Here is a 19,735-nt window from a genome sequence, read left to right as displayed (position 1 = left end):
AGTGATACATCTACAACACAACCCCGAAGTTTAAGGCTCAGGGAAAATAACAGAAGCTACAGAAAGATTGTAAGAGCCAGAGGGCAGATTACCCCCTGAAAGATAGTGTGTTAATGACTTACAGGGAAACTGTACTCATGAAAATCTCAGCAATATGGTTCCTAAACAAGGCTTGTATAAAGACAGCAATAGAGATGCAATCATGAAGGACAAATTTCACAAGGGCCTTACTATAGATGAAGAGGAATTATAGATTATCATTGGTTGTTTAGAGAGGATGAGGCAGTTTTTTCCAGGTAGGAATCCCCTGATAAATTAATCAATCACAAATTGTCATAACTAAATGCCTGCACACACAAGCAACACTGAATAGACTCAGTAGATTTTTTTGTGTGTGTGTAGGAACAGACACAGGAAGAATTGGAGGGGGATAGAGAGGAGTAGAAATGCTGTAAATATAGTAATCATGTATTAAATTCTCAAAAATAAAAATAAAATTAATATTAAAAATAAGATAAAAATAAATCTTATTGCTCACAATTATTCTGAATACCTAATAGTTAACTCTTAGAGAAAAACAGTATAGGGATTTTTTAATCAAAGAAATGTGTCCAATTTTTGCAATTAAAAACATTCTCACCTACTGTACTTAAAATATTTATACTGTGGACTGCTTTATTTTCTCAGGATATATTCAGTTATAAGCAGGAAAGAATTTGTAAAATTACTGTTTCTGTTCTTTAGCTATAAAGAATTTTCATCTGTATAACCAGCTGGAATCTAAACATAAGATACAGATTAATTTGAGTGTAACAGTATTTTTAAAATTGCTTGGGCAATAGTCATTAATTATAACCTGTAACACAAATCTTGAAAGGTCTTATTAATAAAAACAAACCCAGGGCCAGTTATTGGGGTCAATACTGGAAGATCAGAGAAGCAGAACAAGCCACAGCTACCTCACCTTGCCAATTCCTCAGCTGATCCTGTTTCCTCAGACTGGACATCTCTGAGTCCTCATCCAAATGGATCTTAGCTGAACTGTGCTGCTCAAAGCCTAAAAGCTTAGCCAGCTCTAGTTTCCTGTCCTCACACTTTAATACCGTTCTGCTTTCTGCCATGACTTCCTGGGATTAAAGGCTCTTGTTACCACACCTGGCTGTTTTCAGTGTGGCTTTGAACTCACAGAGATCCAGACGGATCTCTGCCTCTAGAATGCTAAGATTAAAAGCATGTGTGCCACCATTTTCTGGCCTCTATCTAATGGCTGTTCTGTTCTCTTACCCCAGATCATTTTATTAGGGTTCACAATATTTTGGGGAACACAATATCACCACAATAACCACTTTATTAACCAAGTCTTTAGTGTTCTTTTAATTCTTTCTGTTCTTGAAATTTATTTGACTTAATAAGTCTGAATGATTTTTGTTTACTAAGTAAATTATTTTGTAGAGAAGGAAATTAGTTTTGACCCTACCTTACAGAAACTTGTTTTTTTAAACAAATATGTTTTATAATCCATCATAATTATATTTGAAATAAATTGTGCCTCTTATTGAGTTACAATCTTGACAAGCAATTATTTCCTATTTATTGCTTGTAGGAAGAGAAAAAAGAATAATATCCAACATACAGTGCATTTTTTAATGACTCCATTAGACAACATGTGTGCTTATCATTAAACAGGGCCCAATAAACAGAAAATTCATAATCCTCAAGTAGCAGGCTTCCAGGCCATATTCAGCTATATTTCTCCAAATTCTGTGTCTAAAGTGTTCTGTGTCTTCAGCAATAGGTACATCCTTTGTAACAGGTCTTTCTTTGGACCACCAGCTCCTGAATAATAACAGAGAATTCTTACTAAGTGTGAAAGTTTGGCCTTTGCTTAGGCTTATTCCTAACTAGTTCTTAAAACTTAAATTAACCTGCTTATTTTAATCTATGTTCTGCTATGTGACTCATTACCTCTCCTTAGTATTGTACATTCGTCTTCCTCTGCATGTCATTGGTAAATTCCCCACCTCTCAGATTCTTCCCAGAGTTGCTCTCTCTGCCCAGAAGTCCTGCTTATCCTGTCCTGCCTAGATATTGTCCGTGTATCTCTTTATTAAACCAATCAGAAGGTGTCTTTGATAGGTGAGGGAAAACAGCAACACATCTTCACACAGTGTGATCAAATATCCCACAATATTTCCCCCTTTTTGTCTAAATAAAAAGGAAAGGTTTTAACTTTAACATAGTAAAACTGTATACAATAAGACAAATTATCAGGTAAAAATTATATTCATAATGTCCAGTCCCTTTGCATTTGGCAATGTTGGAGAAAGTACTCTATTATCTATCCTATCTTGGTGAGTCCAAAGTTTTTTACCTAAATCATTTTCTATCATAACTTATATTACCAAACTAAAATTATCTTTTTAGATCTTAAAACATTTTCTTAGATAAACAACTTAAGGTTTTATGTTTCTCAACCTTATAAATGTTACATCTCTTTTTTAAGTTTTATTCCTGAATTTGGTAGCAAAGTAAATTGTAAAACCATAACTATCTATTCTTCAATCCCATCAGAGATTTGAAAAGGATAAAATATTATCTGAGTAAACAGGAAATACAGAGAGAACAATTTCCAAAACTATAGAAATGACAGAGACAGCTGGCTGCCTAGACAGTCATCCAAGGATCCTCTTCAATATTGGGGCATCCATTTCTGACCTACAGGCCTAGAATATGTGACAGACATGGCCATGAATCAGGAAGTTTGAAAGACTGGCCTACCTTATCATGGCAAAGTTTGACAGTCAAATTCCTATGTGTTCTCCTTGTCCAATTTGGATAGCATACTGTCAGCAGTCTAGACAATGGCAGTTTCTTGCCCAGTAGCTAGTTTTACCACATTTAAAGTAAACTCCATATGGAGGTTCTTTGAAGCCCAACAGCTTCTCTGAATTAGATTTGTGCTTCTAGGAGCAGACGATCTCACTGTCATGAAAAATCTTATGTTATTAAAACATTTCAAATGCCATACTCTGTAGATCTCTGAAATGTTTGAAGACTACCAATCTATCTAACATATATCTCTGCTGAACCTTGAAAACATACCTAACATGACTACAATTTGATTGTTATAGATGACTAACTGCTAACCTGTCTTTCTTTGTTATCCTAAATAGCTTTCAAGGACTAAAACTTTACATTATTTTTAAATGAGCTGCATAGGCACAATACCATAAATAAGAGTAGAAACATATATATGGTTTGTTATAACAAAAATAACCTTAAATTTGTATCAATACAATAAATTCATACCAATGTAAAATATTTGAGACTAGTAGTTGCTTTTCAGTTTAAAAGTAGATTCAATTATCTACCATGTTATTCTATCATTTCTATACTCTCCATATTTTTTTTCTAGGTAGGAGAGAAAGAAGGATCAAGGAAAAGAAAAAAGAAAGAAAGAAATCCTTTAATCTAACCTCCTTTTCTTAGTTTCCACCCTGACCATGACCAATAACAACTTCCAACTAGCTCCCATAAAGAATGACAAACATCCATAACCCACTGAATGACCAAAACCACCCCTCCAACATCTTGGGTATGTGGGCATTGTGTTCTCAAAATTACTTCTGGCTGACTGGGAGATGACAGTATCTTTAGGAGACCTTAAGAAAATTGAGATAATGGCCAAGTCCTGGGGAATTTAACACTATCATTTTTTGTTTAGTTTCTGGAGTAATATGTGAGGCTGGACCATTTTAGACAGTTGCCTTGAAGTTGTTCTGAACACAGATTTTTGAGGATACTGCAACAGCAGCATTCTCAGAGGCTGGGTCACCTGAGCTACTTGTTTTCATTGGTATTGGGTCCTTTTTCTGAAAATATACAAACTTTTAAAGGTAACACACATATCTATATTAACACGAGTATGGAATGGGCCTTGTGTACAGTTCAGCTAAAGATGATTTTCTGCTCTATGTTTGAACAGGTGAAACACATCTTTTATAATTTGTGTCTTTATAAATTGCATAACCAAACTATAGCATAAATCTCCATCCATGCCGTACAAAAGGATGTCATGTAATAAGTCATGAGGCCTCTGTAGCCAAGAAGATTTACTATGTCTTATCCAGTTTCAGAGCTGTTTCAAAGTAGAGGGATCATCATATAAGTCATCTGTATTGTAGTTTTATTTTGGTTTCTTCATTCATGTTCATACCTAAGAATTTTCAGCTGGCAATTTCATCAAGATATCACCAAAAGTGCAATAGTGAAACTTATGTCTTGGGATTAACTAAAAGTTATTTAATTGGACTTAAGTTTCACTCTCAATAGGAGGGACTTCATTGCTGGTACTGTCAATCTAACCAACCCTCCAGGGACAAGTGAAGCAATGGAACCTATAGGAGAGCCTACTATTCTCACTTTACTAAAAGAGTACAATTTCTAACTCCATTCTAATACTTACCTTGTACCTCTAGATAGATGTAGCTTTTATATCTCTTCAAAGAAACTTATTTTTACAGCATATGGAGGTATTATATAATCTTTTCTGTTGTTGACTGTTTTCCCATATTAAGACTTTAAAGCATAAAATCTTAAAGAATGTTCATTTCTAATTTTATTTTAATAAAATTAACATCTTTTCTTTCACTTTTTATTAAAATTTTGTACAACATATAGTGATTATACACCTCATCAAAAATCGGTTGTCCATAGGTACATGGAATTATGTTGGATTCTTCAATTCTATTTCATTGATCAATGTACATGTTTCTATGCTGATACTATGCTAAGTTTTACTACTATAGCTCAATAATACAACTTTAATTGTTGTATCTGATGTGGTGATACCTCCAGCAGTTCTTTTATTATTCAGGATTATTTTAGCTATATGTTTTACATGTTTCAATATGAAGCTAGAGATTTTTGGGTTTATTTTTCAATTTCTATGAAGAATTATTTTGGAATTTTGTTGGAAATTGCATCAAGTCTGTAGTTTGCTTTTGGTAACATGACCATTTTCAGGATATTTATGCAGCTGATCTAAGAGCATGGGAGATCTTTTCATCATTTTTTTTCATCAATGTCTGAAAATGTTTATTATACAAGTCTTTCACTTTTAAATTTAGCTAGGATTATTTGAATAATTTTTAGACTATTGAGAAAATTACTGATTCTCTAATTTATTAATCTGTCATTTGTACATATTAAGACTCTTGACTTCTGTGTCTTAATTGTGTATCCTGGTACATTGCTGAAAGAATTCATCAGGTATAGAAGCTCCCTGGTGAAGTTTTTAGGATCTATTGTGCATAAAATCATCTGCACATAAGGATATAATACTTTGAATTCTCTCTTTCCTATTTGTATTCCATTAATCTGCTTTAGTTAAATTATTACTCTAGCTGAGACTTCAGACAATATACTGAATAGGACAGATTTGTTTTGTGTCTTGTTCTCGATTTTAGTTGAAATGTTTTGAGTTTCTCTGTGTTTATGTTTATGTTGACTGTGGTCTTATGTTAATTGCCTTTATTATGTTGATATATTTCCCTTGTATCCCTAGTCTCTCCAGGACGTTTATCATGAAGGGATGTTGGTTTTTGTCAAAGGCATTTTCTGCATCTAATGAGATGAACATGTGGAGTTGTCTTTCAGTCTTTTTATATGATGGACTACATTTATCAATTTACATGTATTGAATCATTCCTACATCTCTGGGATAAAGACAATTCATCATGCCATTAATTTTTTGATGTGTTCATGGATGTGGTTTGTAAGTAATTTATTGAGAGTATTCGCATCTGTGTTCATAAAAGATTCTGGCCTATAATTTTATTTTTTGTTGGGTTTTTGTATGGTTTTGGTATAATGGCAATAGTACATCCATTAAAATAATTAGAAAATGGTCATTCAGTTTCTATTTTGCAGAACAATTTGAGATGTATTGGCTTTAGTTATTCTTTGAAGTTCTGGCAAAATTTTGCATTGAAACCATCTGGCCCTGGATTTTTTTTTTTATCAGTTGGAATTTATTTTCATCATTGCTTTCATTTCACCAGGAGCTATGCATCTGTTTAAATTATTTATTTCTTCTTGATTTAACTTTGGTAATATATATATATATATATATATATATATATATATATATATATATATATATATATATATATATATATCAGAAGATTCATCCATTTATTTAAATTTTCCAGATTGTGGAATACAGATTTTTAACATATGTTCTTAAGATTCTCTGAATTTCCTTGGTGTCTATTGTAATGTCTCCCTTTACATCTCTAATTTTATTAATTTGGGTCTTTTATCTTCATTGTTTTGTTAATTTGGTTAAAGGTCTGTCAATCTTGATGATGTTCTCAAAGAACAAATTTTAGTTTCACTGATTATTTGTATTTTTTTTCTACTTCATTGATTTCAACTCTGAGTTTGATTATTTTTTCCCACCCACTCTTTTTGGACATCATTTATTTATTCATGATATTTAGAGGTTTAACATGTGTCTTTAAGTTATTAATATGAGATTTCTCAGACTTTATATAGGTTGTTTTTGTTATGAGCTTGCCTCTTAGAACTGCCCTCAATTGTGTCTTGTAGGTTTGGGTGTGCTATGCTTTCTTTTTCATTCTTTTCTAAAAATTGTTAAGTTTTCTTCTTGATTGTACTTGGCACAATTTTCATTTAGTAGTGAGTTTTTAAGCTCCCAAGAGTTTACATACCTTCTGTCATTTGTATTGTTGATATTGTTGATATTTCATCTCATTGAGTGTAAGATATTATTTCAAACTTTTAATTATGTTAAGACTTGTTTGTATCCTGATATTTGATCAATTTTGGAGAAATTTTCATGGACTCCTGAGAAGAAAGTATATTCTTTATTGTGGGGGTGGAATGTTCTGTACATGTCTGTCTGGTTCATTTAATTTATGATTTTGTTTAGCTCTAGTGTTTCTTATTTAGTTTTTGATTGGATGATTGGTCTATTAAAGAAAGTGGGATAATGAAGCCACCCACTATCACTGTGGTAAGGTCATTATGAGATTTTAGCTGTGGTAATGTTTCTTTTATGAATTTAGGTGCCCTTGTGTTTGGTATATAAATGATTAGAATTGTATATTTTTGGTGGATTGTTCATTTAGTAAATATGTAGTATCTTTTCTTTTATAATTAGTTTTGGTATGAAGTCTGTTTATCAGATACTAAAATAGTTATACCTGTTTGCTTCTTGATTCCATCTCCTTAAGAAAAACATTTTTACATCCTTTAACCCTAAGATGATATCTGTCTTTAGTGGTGAAATACGTTTCTCAGATCCAACAGAAAGACAGATGCTGTTACCTAATCCAGTCTATTAGTTTGAATTTTATTACAGGAATTGTGACATTTTAACGATCATTTTTTAAAATTCCTGTTATTTTGTTGTAGTAGTGTGTTTTCCCTCTTTTGAATAATTGTTCTAGGATTATTTATTTCTTCTATTCCTTTGGTGCAGCTAACCTCTTCAGACTGATGGTGTTCTTCCAGTGCCTTCTGTAGGGCTGTATTGGTGTACAGAAATTGCTCATTTGTTTTTATAATGAAATGTTTTTTTTCTTTTCATCAATTGTGATTGCTACTTTTGCTGAGTAGAGCTATATGGGATGATATCCTGCAGTTGTTTATTTTTGTTTTTGTTTTTGTTTTACTTTTTGGAGGCTTGCGACCCAACTCCCAAATAATAAATACATAGAGATTTATTATTACTTATGAATGCCCCACCTTAGCTTGCCTTGTTTCTAGCCTGCTTTTCTAACTTAGTTATTCCATTTTCTTTAACTACATTTTGCCTCTGGGCTTTTTACCTTTCTTTATTCTATATATCTAGCTTTCCTTCTTATTCCTTGGCTGGCTGTGTGGCTGTGTGGCTGGCCCCTGGCATCGTCCTCTTCTCCTTTTCTTACTCCCTGCTTTCCATTTTTTGAGCCCAGATTTTTCCTCCTATTTATTCTCTCTGCCTGGCAGCCCACCTAACCCTCTCTTCTGTCTTGCTATTGGACATTCAGTTCTTTATTAGGTGTTTTAGACAGACAAAAATAATACAGTTTTACAGAGTTAAACAAATGCAACGTAAGAGAATGCAACATACCTTTGCATCATTAAGCAAATGTTCCACAGCATAAATGACTGCAACACATCATAAACTAATACTCCACGTAGCATGGGAGTATTAGTTTATGTAACATAGATACAGAAAATATTTTTAACAAAATTATAGAAAAACATGTCCTAAATCTAAAGAATGAGACACCTACTAAGGTTAAAAAAATCATACAGAACACCAAGTAGACTGGACAAGAAAAAAAACGAACAAATAAAACTCACCCATGACACAATATACCTTTGCATCATTAAGCAAATGTTGCACAGCATAAATGACTGCAACACATCATAAACTAATACTCCACGTAGCATCCATGGTATCTCACAGTTTGCAGAACATCTGTCTAGGTCCTTCAGGCTATATGTAACATTTTGTTTGAATGAGATATCCATTTCTACTCTGTCTTCAAGACTTGAAAGTCTATGTCTATCTTCCATGTCATTTAAAGTGTTAGTGGATTTTTTTCTTCCATTTCTAGTTTTATTTCAGTTTGGGATTTATTTTGTTATTCAATTTCTTAGTAAAATCCTTCTTTCATGTCTTGAATTGTTTTCATTATTCGATTCTGCTCTGTGTTTTCATGGTCCTCATCAAGGCATTTATTCATATCCCCTTTAAGTTCTTTGAATCTATTCATAATTGCTATTTTGAAATCCTTGACTGGGGCTTCAGTTAAATTTCTTTTCTCAGGGATTCACATAATAGACTTTCTAGCTTCTGGAGAAAGCATATTGCATTTGTTGCTCATGCTTGTATTTTTTTCTGAGATCTAGGCATCTGGAGTTGTTACAATTGACGTGTTTTTATAAAGATATCTGGCTTCATCTTTGTTGCATAGGTGTTCCTATTTTTGGTTGCAATTGGGCACTTTGGAACCTATCCAAGTGTGATTTCTCTGGGTTCCCTGATGGAGAGCTGTTCTCCTGGTTGGTTGATGAGGAGGTTCTCAAGGGCTGGAGATAGGCTAGAAGGAAAAGCTGAAGGGTAACCAGGAAGAACTAGGGGGACCCTGTGTCCCTAGAACCTTGTTTTCTTCTTAAGATACACAGTTTTCACTTATTTATACAAATATTAATATTATTTGCAATCAAGTCTTAATTTAAGAATAATGGAGCTTGTAGCGCTTCAAAATATTTTTTAATAAGTTAAACATCTGCAGGTTTTTTTGTTTTTTGCTTTGCTTTTTTGGTTTTTTTTGTTTGTTTGTTTGTTTTTTTCCAGAAAATGCTTTTCTGTATAATAGTCCTATCCTGGAACTAGATGTGCAGACCAGGGTGGTCTCTAACTCATAGAGATCTGATTATCTGTACCTCTCAAATGTTGGAATTAAAGACGTACACCACCACTGCCTGGTTATTTCTTTTCCTAAACATTTGTTAATTTTTATTCTGTGTGTATGGGTGTATCTCCTCTACATATGTCTGTGTACCATGTGTATGCCTTGTGCCTTTGGAGACCGACAGAGGGTGTCAAATCCCCTAGGACTGGAGTTACAAATGGTACCATATTGTGGATACCATATGAGTGTTGGGAATGGAACCCAGGTCTACTGGAAGAACAATCAGTGCTGTTAACCTCTGAACCATCTCTCCAGTCAGAATCTGCAGGTTCTTAAAAACTGATTTAGTAGTCAGTCTTTTTAACATATTTACAAGCCTAGTCTCTTCAACTTCAATTGATGCTTTTTTCTGACATTTTCCTCCAAACTTACAGCAGGTATTTCACTACAAAAGCATTCTAATGCATATGTCCTTTTTGAGTTAAAATGATAATTTCTCTTTTGATGAACACAGTGATTATTTCACTAATTTGAAAATACCATAATGTTTCCCTTCCAGGGCATGCAAAATAAGAATCTTTTATTATTATGTTTACAGAACTGGCTTCTATTTTGTAATGAGATTTAGTAAGACACATCCCTAAATCTTTGTTTCCTCCTTTCAAGGAAGCAAGTCCTCACTTTCTGTTGGGATAGCAAAAATTCCTCTTCCACATTATTGACTAAGTGTTAAGTCATTGGAAACTTTTCACAATAAAAATAATAGGTCTGCAGTATGAACTCTCACAGAAAAGCTAGCTGAGTGAAAGTAGCAACTGAGCAACAGATTTTTATTTTTAGGATATTTTGTTGAGTGTATTCTAGAACTATGCACATTGTCTGTGATGACAATTAGCCAGAACACCAACAAGTGGGGAAGTCAAGCTCTGGTAATTTGTTTTACAAAATTTTTGAAGAAGTGTATAGAATGTTACTCGGGTTCTAAAAGTTATGTTCTTAACAAAACTTAAAACAGTATTTTTGTAACAATAGAGTTTATAAAGTATAGCAGTTTTATATATCTGACACTTTCTTCATTGTTGCAAAAAATGAGAAAATAAATTAGATTTTATCTTTTCTTGAAGAAGTAAGGGGATGATGAAGTGCAACAATGATTCATCTTATTACAGTTTTCATTTTCTTTCTTTTAAGTATGTATACAAAACAAGTAATAACACTAATGCAAAAGTCTATCAGAACTCCCATATTCACATGTTTCAGTAGCTAAAGATGTGGAATCAACCTAAATGTCTTCCCATAAATAAATAAATAAATAGATAAAGAAATATAAGGAGTATGTGCTTATGTATGTGTGTACACATCCATTTATCACAATGAAATTTATTTTGTCTTTCAGAAGGAAAAAATGTCATTTGCAAAAACACAAATGACCTTGAAATCATCATTTTAAGTTACAAAAAGTAGACTAAGAAAAAAAACAGGCTTATAGTCTGGACTGGCTGAAGGTATCCATGAGTCTGCCCAGTGATGGTCAGGTAGGTACCATTATGATGAGCAAATATGGTGAAGAAATGGGAAAGGAAGAAAAACAGAACAGTTCATGTGCTGTGGAAAGAGGCAGAACTGAAGAGGTGAAGGTGGTGACGAACAGACCAATGTGGGTAGCCTGCTTGCCATCTGGGGCCAGGATGGTGCCCTAGACAGGCTACTCTCAGGGCCCATGTCTAGGTCCACAGTCCTACCACAGCTGGGGTCTCTATTGACATTTATAACCCATGATTCCACCAAAGATCATGGGGATACCCTGGGAATAGGTCATCACATGTGGTCATGTTGGTGTTTGAGGGCCCTCTGCCACTGCTGCCATGCTGATTAGAGAGGTCTGTGCTGCCACCTGGGGCTATGATGACATCCAGAACTGAGCTGCTGCCAAAGGCCATATCTGGATCTGTGGCCTTATAGCTGCCGGGTTCTGTGTTGATGTCCAAGGCTTCAGTAACCACTGAAAGCCATGTGGATGTCCAGAGTCTTGACTGCCACCTGAATCCATGTTGGTGTCTGACAGCCCTGCTGCAATGGGGGCCATGCTTATTGGATGTGCAGAGATGACGGACCACACTAGCGGAAACCCATGAACTGTGGACCTGGGGCCATGGTGACATCTGGATCCAGGCTGCATCATAGGGCCATGTCTGGGTCTGCGTCCCTACCACAGCTGGGGTCTGTGTTGATGTCTGTGGCCCATGTTGTCATCAAAGGGCACACAGATGCCCTGGGTCAAGGCCACAACCTGTGCTATGTTGGTGTCTAAAGGTCATGCTTCCACTGGGACCATGCTGACCTGAGTGGACTGTGCTGCCACCTGTTGCCATGGTGTTGTCCAGGCAGGGTTTGCTGCAGAGGGCCATGCCTGGATCTATGACCCTACAGTGGCCAAGGTCTGGAGTAATATGTGTGCCTCCTAATACAACCAAGGGCCAAGCAGATGCCTGATGTCTGTTCAGCTACCTGAGACCATGTTGGTGTTCAAGGGCCATGCTGCTGTTGAGGACATATTAATCTGGGTGGCTTGTGTTGTCACCTGGGTTATGGAGGTACTTGGGCCCAAGGTCCTGATTTAGGGCCATGTCTGGATCTTTGACACTGCAGCAACTAGGGTCTGAGTTGATGTCCATGGCTCCTGTTGCTACCAAGGCTGTGTGGATGCCTGGGGTCTGGTCACCCATCTGATATCACGTTGGTGTTTGGGGGCCATGTTGCCACCAGGACCGTTGAGCAATGTTGAAGTGTATCCCAAATAAATCCTTTCCTTCTCACCTTGCCTTTTGGTCACAGTGTTTTATTGCAACAATAGAAACCCTAACCAAACAGTTCGAGCCATACAACTGTCTTCCGTGTCCAGAGGGCCTAGTCTAGTCCCATGGGGGCTCCACAGCCATCAGTCCACAGTTCATGGGTTTCTGCTAGTGTGGTCCGTCATCTCTGCACATCCTCCCATCATGATCTTGACGTCCCTCGCCTGCAGTATCTCTTCTCTCTGTCATCAATTGAATTCCAGGAACTCAAATAAAATAAAATAAAATAAACACAGCTGATATCCCTGAAGAAAAAAGAATCAAACTTACCCAATTGCAGCAGGCTTTATTCAAATATACTTCATTATGAGAAATATTGCATATACTTTTCCAACTTAAAAAAAAAAGAAACCCTAAACAAGACACGGAGAATGCTGTAGGGGTGAGGGCTAGATATGAAGGTACTAGGAGGTAAGTGGGATTAGGGTGCATGATGGGAAATTTCCAAAGAATCTGTAAAGAATTATGGTTTTTTTTTTAAAAAAAGAAGTGTAGCCAGACATTCTTTGCCTTGCCAACCAGCTTTTAAATCACAGGATAGAGACTTATTATTAATTATGAGAGCTCAGTCAATAGCTTAGGCTTGTTTTTAGCTAACTCTTTTAACTTAAATTAACCCATTTATATTAATTTACTTGATGCCACATGGGTCATGGTTTGTTACCTCATCTCCTACATGTCATGCTTCCTCTATATCTGGAGACTTTGTTTTTTTTCTTCCCAGCATTCTCTCTGCCCCCCAAATTCTGCTTAGCTATTGAACATTTAACTTTTTATTAAACCAATCACAGTGACATATCTTCACAAAGTGTAAAGGAGTATTCCACAGCACATCTCTGTATAATCTTGTGTCTCATTCTGATGGAACAGTCTAGTCTACTAGTGCTATGTAGCAGAACTTTTTTGGAAGGCAAGCCCCCAGTCATGACATGGAGACTTATTATTAGTTGTGAATGCTTGCCCTTAGCTTAGGCTTGTTTCCAGATAGTTTGTTTAACTTAAATCAACCCATTTCTATTAATCTAAGTGCTGCTCCAAAGCTCATTCATCTCATCCATGTAATGTCAATCCTGCTTTTCTGCTTCATCCATATCTCTTTGTATCTCTACCTTTCTTTTTCCTAGCATCCTCTGTAGCTGGAAATCCTGCCTATCTATTAGCCGAACAGCTTTTTATTAAGCCAATCATAGTTAAAGAAAAGATCATTCCACAACAAAGAAGTGTAATCAAATAAAAAATTAAAGAAAGAAAAATGATGCATTATCTTGTTGATCTGTGGAATCTGAATAACATGAATACTTAAGAAACAAGTAGAGGTTACCCTAGGTAGAGATGGGAGAATTAGAGAGAAGTTATTCAGGGTATCTGCTTTCAGTTACACAATTAGTAGGGTTTTGAAGCTAACATATCCTAATAGCCATAGTCAATGATATTGGAAGTGTTCTGAAAGTAAAGTTGTTTTTTTTGTTGTTGTTGTTTTGGTGCTAGAGATTCAACCCAGAGCTTTATACATACTTAACAGGTTGATTACTACAAGCTATAATTCCTTCCCTGAGAATAAATGTTGAGTGTTATCATAATGCACACACACACACACACACACACACACACACACACACACACACACGCACGCAGAGGGGAGGTTTAGGAAGAAGAGAGAGAGAAATTTGTGTGAAGATGGATGTATTAATTATCTTCAGTGCAGTAATCATTTTACCATGTGTGTGCATATCATATTCTATATCCTAAGCTTATAAAATTAAAATAGAACTATCATATGAACTGCATGTCTTTATTCTGCATATGAATGTATTTAACGGAAATGAAAGAAGTATCTCAAACACCTATCTTTACTTCCACGTTTGTGGCAACTTTTCTCATAAGCAGGCAGTACATGGAAATAAGCTAGTTATGTACATGTCTATAATTCAAATACTTATGGAGTAAAGAGAGATTAATCATGAGTTTTCGGCCTGTGTGGGCTATATAGAAAGTTCCAGGTTGGATCAGGCTATGTACATAGCAATCCCCAGTTTGAAATGTAACCAGAAACAAAAGAACAATGAAGTAAAACTTGGATACAACTTATGTGACTGTGTTATGTCTTAGTGAACAAAGAAATATACAACTAAAATCCAATGTGGTGAACCAATGAGTTTTGTTGGGGTTACTTATAGGAATGTGGGTGAGGGGTTACTTACTGAGCAGAAATCACTCAAATACAACTGCATCACCTGTTGGGGGAATGTCTTTCTGTACACTGTGAAAATATGTTGCTCAGATTGATTGATTATAAAGCCATTTGGCCTATGGAAAGGCAGCTTAGAGGCAGGTGGAAAATCCAAACAAATAGAGACGAAGGAAAAAGAGAGCAGGGGAGATCCTGCCAGTCACCGCCATGAGAAGCAAGATGTAAAGGTACTGGTAAGCCATGGACCAAGTGGCAAAGTATAGATTTATAGAAATGGGTAGATAATAGCTTCCAGCTAGTATTGAGTTGTGAATTCCTTGTGTTTAAGGAGTTTCCTTTCAGAATAGAATATTTCACCTTGTTTAGCACATCCTGTTGCTTTATTGAGTTTCCCTCCAAGATGGAAGTTTTAATCTCAGAAGAAACTGCTTATATACCATAGGCACAGAAAGAAAAATATGGTGTAATTTCACTTACATTAGGAATCTTATATTTGAATGCATAGAAACAGAAAGTAGAAGAATGGTGACTAGAGGATGAAAAAAAATGGCTATATTCTGGTTATAGGAATATAAATTCAATTATAGATGAATAAATCATAAGAATCTAATATACATTATAATGTATATGATTAACAGTACTCTGTTTTATACTTGAAATCTGAAAAAAGTGTAGATTTTAATTGATTTTTATCATAAAAGAATAATTATGTTGTTATTATATTAATAAGTATATTGTGTTGGATATGTAAATTGGTTTTTCATGAGGATTTTATAATGTTGATATATTTCCAAGCATCACACTATGTATTTTAAATATATGCATTTTTATTTATCAATAATATTTCAAGAATTTCTGACTAGATATTACTAAATCTAGAAAAAGAATAGGTCAGGTAAGAGCATAAACTCCTTAATTGGAAAATGTCATATTCATGCTATAGATGCCTAAATAAAAATGCATAATTTATTATTGGAATATATTTAGGAATTAATAAAATTATTGACATATTTCATCTTAATGACAAATCTGACATTCATGGTGTTAGAAGCTTTATCTTACTTAATAAAATAATCAGTGATTGAAATCTGTTGAATATTAGGTTGACTTTTGGTGTTCCTTAACATTAGATTATTTGAATAAATATGAGGATTAAAATATATAAATGAGTTTAAATTTATTTAACATATAAATATACAACTACACTTATAAACTTATAGTTACATAAGAACACAGTATGTATCAACGTTTTGTTTGCTTAAATAATGAGATGAATGTACTATTAGTATATATTACAACTTATTGTATTACAGGATTATAGAATACAGTTTACATGATTCCTCTGATAGGCTTTGTTTCTTAAAACAATAGTCTTCCCAGTAGAAGAATGGTTTATGACTGAGTACAGAATACTTGCAACTTTTAAAATAATCCTGTTAGCTTTAAAATTTTCAGTATTTTAATTAGCATTGAAAAGGGATAAAAGTACTTTTTGACCTTTTTATAGGTGTGACCTTCATTTCTTTAAAATGCAGTACTATGTGCATCCAGTTTCTAAAACCCTGTAACATATTTGTGATGGTTAATCTAGATGGGATTTATAATCTCTGTGGAAACAAATCTGCAGTTACTTCTGTGAGGGAAAGTCTAGATTAGAGTAATTGAGGTGGGAAGACCCACTCTAAATGTGGTGGTGCCATTCCATGAACTGGGGTTCTACACTGAGAGAAAAAGGAGAATGTAAGCTGAGCACAACTGCTCATTTTTCTCTTTCCTGAATATAGATGCAAATGGCCAGTTGCCTTGTGTCCTTGCTTCATGCCCTCTCTGCCATAATGGCTTATAATCTTAAAGTGTAGGCCAAAACAAGCCCTACCTCCAACGTTTCTATTTATCAGGCATGTGAACACATTAATAAACAAAACTGACTAACAAAATACCTTTTGTAGTTTCCCAATAAAGTTATATGAATTTAAATGAATTTTAAGGTGTGTGGGTTCAAGACAGAGATTCTCTGTGTAGCCCTGGCTGTCCTAGAACTCACTCTGTAGACCAGGCTGTCCTCACACTCACAGAGATCTACCTGCCTCTGGCTCCAGAGTGCTGGAATTAAAGGCATGCACCACAACCACCTGGCTTTTAAATGTATTTTGAGGTTGGGAGTTTATATCTTCTTTTTCCTAATTATTATTTCACAGAATGTAAAATTATTTTAATACTGTCATAGCACTTTAATACAATCAAGAGGAAAGTGCACCAAGCCAGCCCTTAATCTATAATGGTATCCTACCTACAAGATATGATAGGGCAAGGGCGTTACAAAGCTTGTGGGAGCAACTCTCTTAGGATTTTATTGCTGTCAGGAGACAACATGATCATGGCAACTCTTATAAAGAAAACATTTAATTGAGGGAGCTTACTTATAGTTCAGAGGTTCAGTTCATCATGGCAGGGAGTATAGAAGCATGCAGGCAGACATGGTGCTGGAGCTGAGAGTCCTACATCTTGACTCAGAGGCAACAGGAAGTACAGTAACTGTCACACTGATTAAAGCTTAAGTAAAAGACTTCAAAGCTGAAACACTTCCAACAGAAGTTGTGGCCCAGGTTAAAGGTATGCATTCCAGCCTCAAGGTCTGTATTAAAGGTGTGTGTCCTCCAGCCTTCTCCAACAAGACCACACTTTCTAATAGTGCCACTTCCCATGAGTTTGTGGGGGCCAAATACGTTTAAACTACCACAGAAACCAACCAATATATCTGATTTGACTTAAGGACCACTCCATGAAATGCAATCCATACCTGACACTGCTTGGGTGACCAAGAACCAGAGAGGAGATAGTCAGCTCAGGGACCAAGGGGAAAAGCAAATACTACAGTTCGTACTGTTATAAAACAAACAAACAAAACACAGGAATAAAATGATTCCTAATGACGTTCTGCTATACTCATATATCAGTTCCTTGTTAGTCCATGAAAAGAGAAGCTTCCTCCTGCAGCAGATTGGAACAAACACAGGAGCCCAAAGCCACACATTACACAGAGAGTGAGAGACCTTGGAACACACAGTTCTGAAAGGGTTGTCTCCATCAAATCCCTCCCCTCAGGGCTTAGGGACCCCTTCAGAAGAGGAGACAGAAAGAATGCAAAAGTTAGAGGGGATGGAGGACACTAAGCACATAAGGCCTTCTAAATCAACATGATCAAAGCTCATATCAACTCTCAGAGACTGAATCAGCAAACACAGGTCCTGCACAGGTCTACACCAGGTCTTCTGCATGCACATTTTGGTTTCCAGTTTAGTGTTTTTATAGGATTACTGAGTGCATGAATGAGTGGGTCTCTGATTCTTTTGTCTTCTTTTGGGCTATTTTCCTTCCGTCTCTTTGTCATGTCCAACCTCATTGTGATAGTTTTTGTTTTATCTTATTTTTTTATTTTATTATTCCCTTAGAATATGTTTTTCCTTAATGAAAAACAGATGTGGATCTATGTGAGAGGGAAGGTGGGGAGGAAATGGGAGGAGTAGAGGGAGGGGGAACCTTAATCAGGATATAGTATGCAAGTAAAATTAGTTTTTCAATAAAGGGAAAAACAACAAGAGGAAAGTGCAAAACCCATTATCACTTTTAAAACTCAGGATTTCAACACAATTTTCCTTCTCTGCCTCACAACCAGTTGTCACTATTTTGATTAGATCGAAAACTAATTTTTAGATAAATAAAATACAAATATGAATCAATTAGATAATTTACTTACATATAGTACTTAAGTGGTTTCAGTTACTGAAAATAAACTAATATCCTCATATTGTGCATTTTCTAAATTTAGAAATGTGTGATTGCTCTTGAGTCTCCAGTCTGTGGCAAGAGTACAGAGCAATGACTTTCACATTCTGAAGGTCAAAAGCATCGTGCTGCAGTATATGAGTCCTTTTTTTAAAAAAAATGTAATCAAGTCAGATTTTAACGTAATCAGTCAGTTGTCATGGATAACCACCAAATAGTGGAGTCAATGGTTGTATTTTGTCATTCCAAAGAAAACGATAGACTGGCAATGTGAAAACTGTAAATTGTCATGGCTTCTATTCAAGTGAAAAAAGATGCATGACATGCACATTGGGAGGTGGAGTGTATACTGAAGGCTGTTAAAAAAATGCTTCATTGTAATTTGTAACCAGGTAAGGTTTGAACATATAAACAGACTGTTTACAAAGTAAAAAGTGGCCGGGCGGTGGTGGCGCACGCCTTTAATCCCAGCACTCGGGAGGCAGAGCCAGGCGGATCTCTGTGAGTTCGAGGCCAGCCTGGGCTACCAAGTGAGTCCCAGGAAAGGCGCAAAGCTACACAGAGAAACCCTGTCTCGAAAAAAAAAAACCAAAAAAAAAAAAAAAAAAAAAAAAAAAAAAAAAAAAAAAAACAAAGTAAAAAGTGAATGTGTAAGACATGTACACAGCATTAGCTAACTCCTCTCTAGAAGAAAACAGCAATTTGACTAGGAATGGTCTTAAATGATGACCTAAAGAGCAGAGATTTAATCTTTTTGGTTTTGTGGCCAGATTTTAAGAGGTGGTAAGCCAGCCTCACAATCTTCTTAAATCTCTGTGACAGTTTCATGGTACTGTAGTGCAGTTATTGAATTTGGTCCATTATTCAAATGAAGAATTCCCACATGAATTTAATGTTTTTTTCTTTTACCTGTGTTTCTTTCATTTATTCTGACTTACAAAACTGCTGAAGATTTTAGGCAGCCAGTATGTCAAAGTAGTGTACCATGCTAGTATGCAAGAAAGTACTAAACGATAACAGAAATACTTTGTGATTCATAGTCAGTAAATGTAGGCAAGGAATGGAAAAAACAGACCAAATAAAACGTCCCACTAAAATTCAACAGGTTAAACAAAGTCTCTGGGAAATACCAAGCTGTTACTTCTACACTGTCAATTAAAGTAGCATTCATTAGTGTTTTTTCAAATATTTGTTGAGTGACAAGTATATGCCAGTTATAAGTAGTTCACACTTTCATGCAAATTATTTTTGAGTATTTGTCCAAGAAAACTACCATTTGCTTAACTCATTTTGTTCTCTTATTAGATCACCCCTGATTTCTAGCTCAGCATATTAATCATTTGTATGTAGGAGGGCTACTGCTTTTTTTTTTTAGTTAATCTTGTATACACCCTGTGGTGATATTTTATTTGTGCTGAAATGTGGTGTTATTTTATTTGTGTGCTAATAAATAAAGCTTGCCTGGAGAT

Source organism: Peromyscus californicus, unplaced genomic scaffold (genome assembly GCF_007827085.1).
Source record: "Peromyscus californicus insignis strain IS unplaced genomic scaffold, ASM782708v3 Scaffold_10__1_contigs__length_136768540, whole genome shotgun sequence".
NCBI lineage: Eukaryota > Metazoa > Chordata > Mammalia > Rodentia > Cricetidae > Peromyscus > Peromyscus californicus.
The sequence above is the reverse complement of the archived record's forward strand: the minus strand, read 5'-3'. Positions refer to the sequence as shown.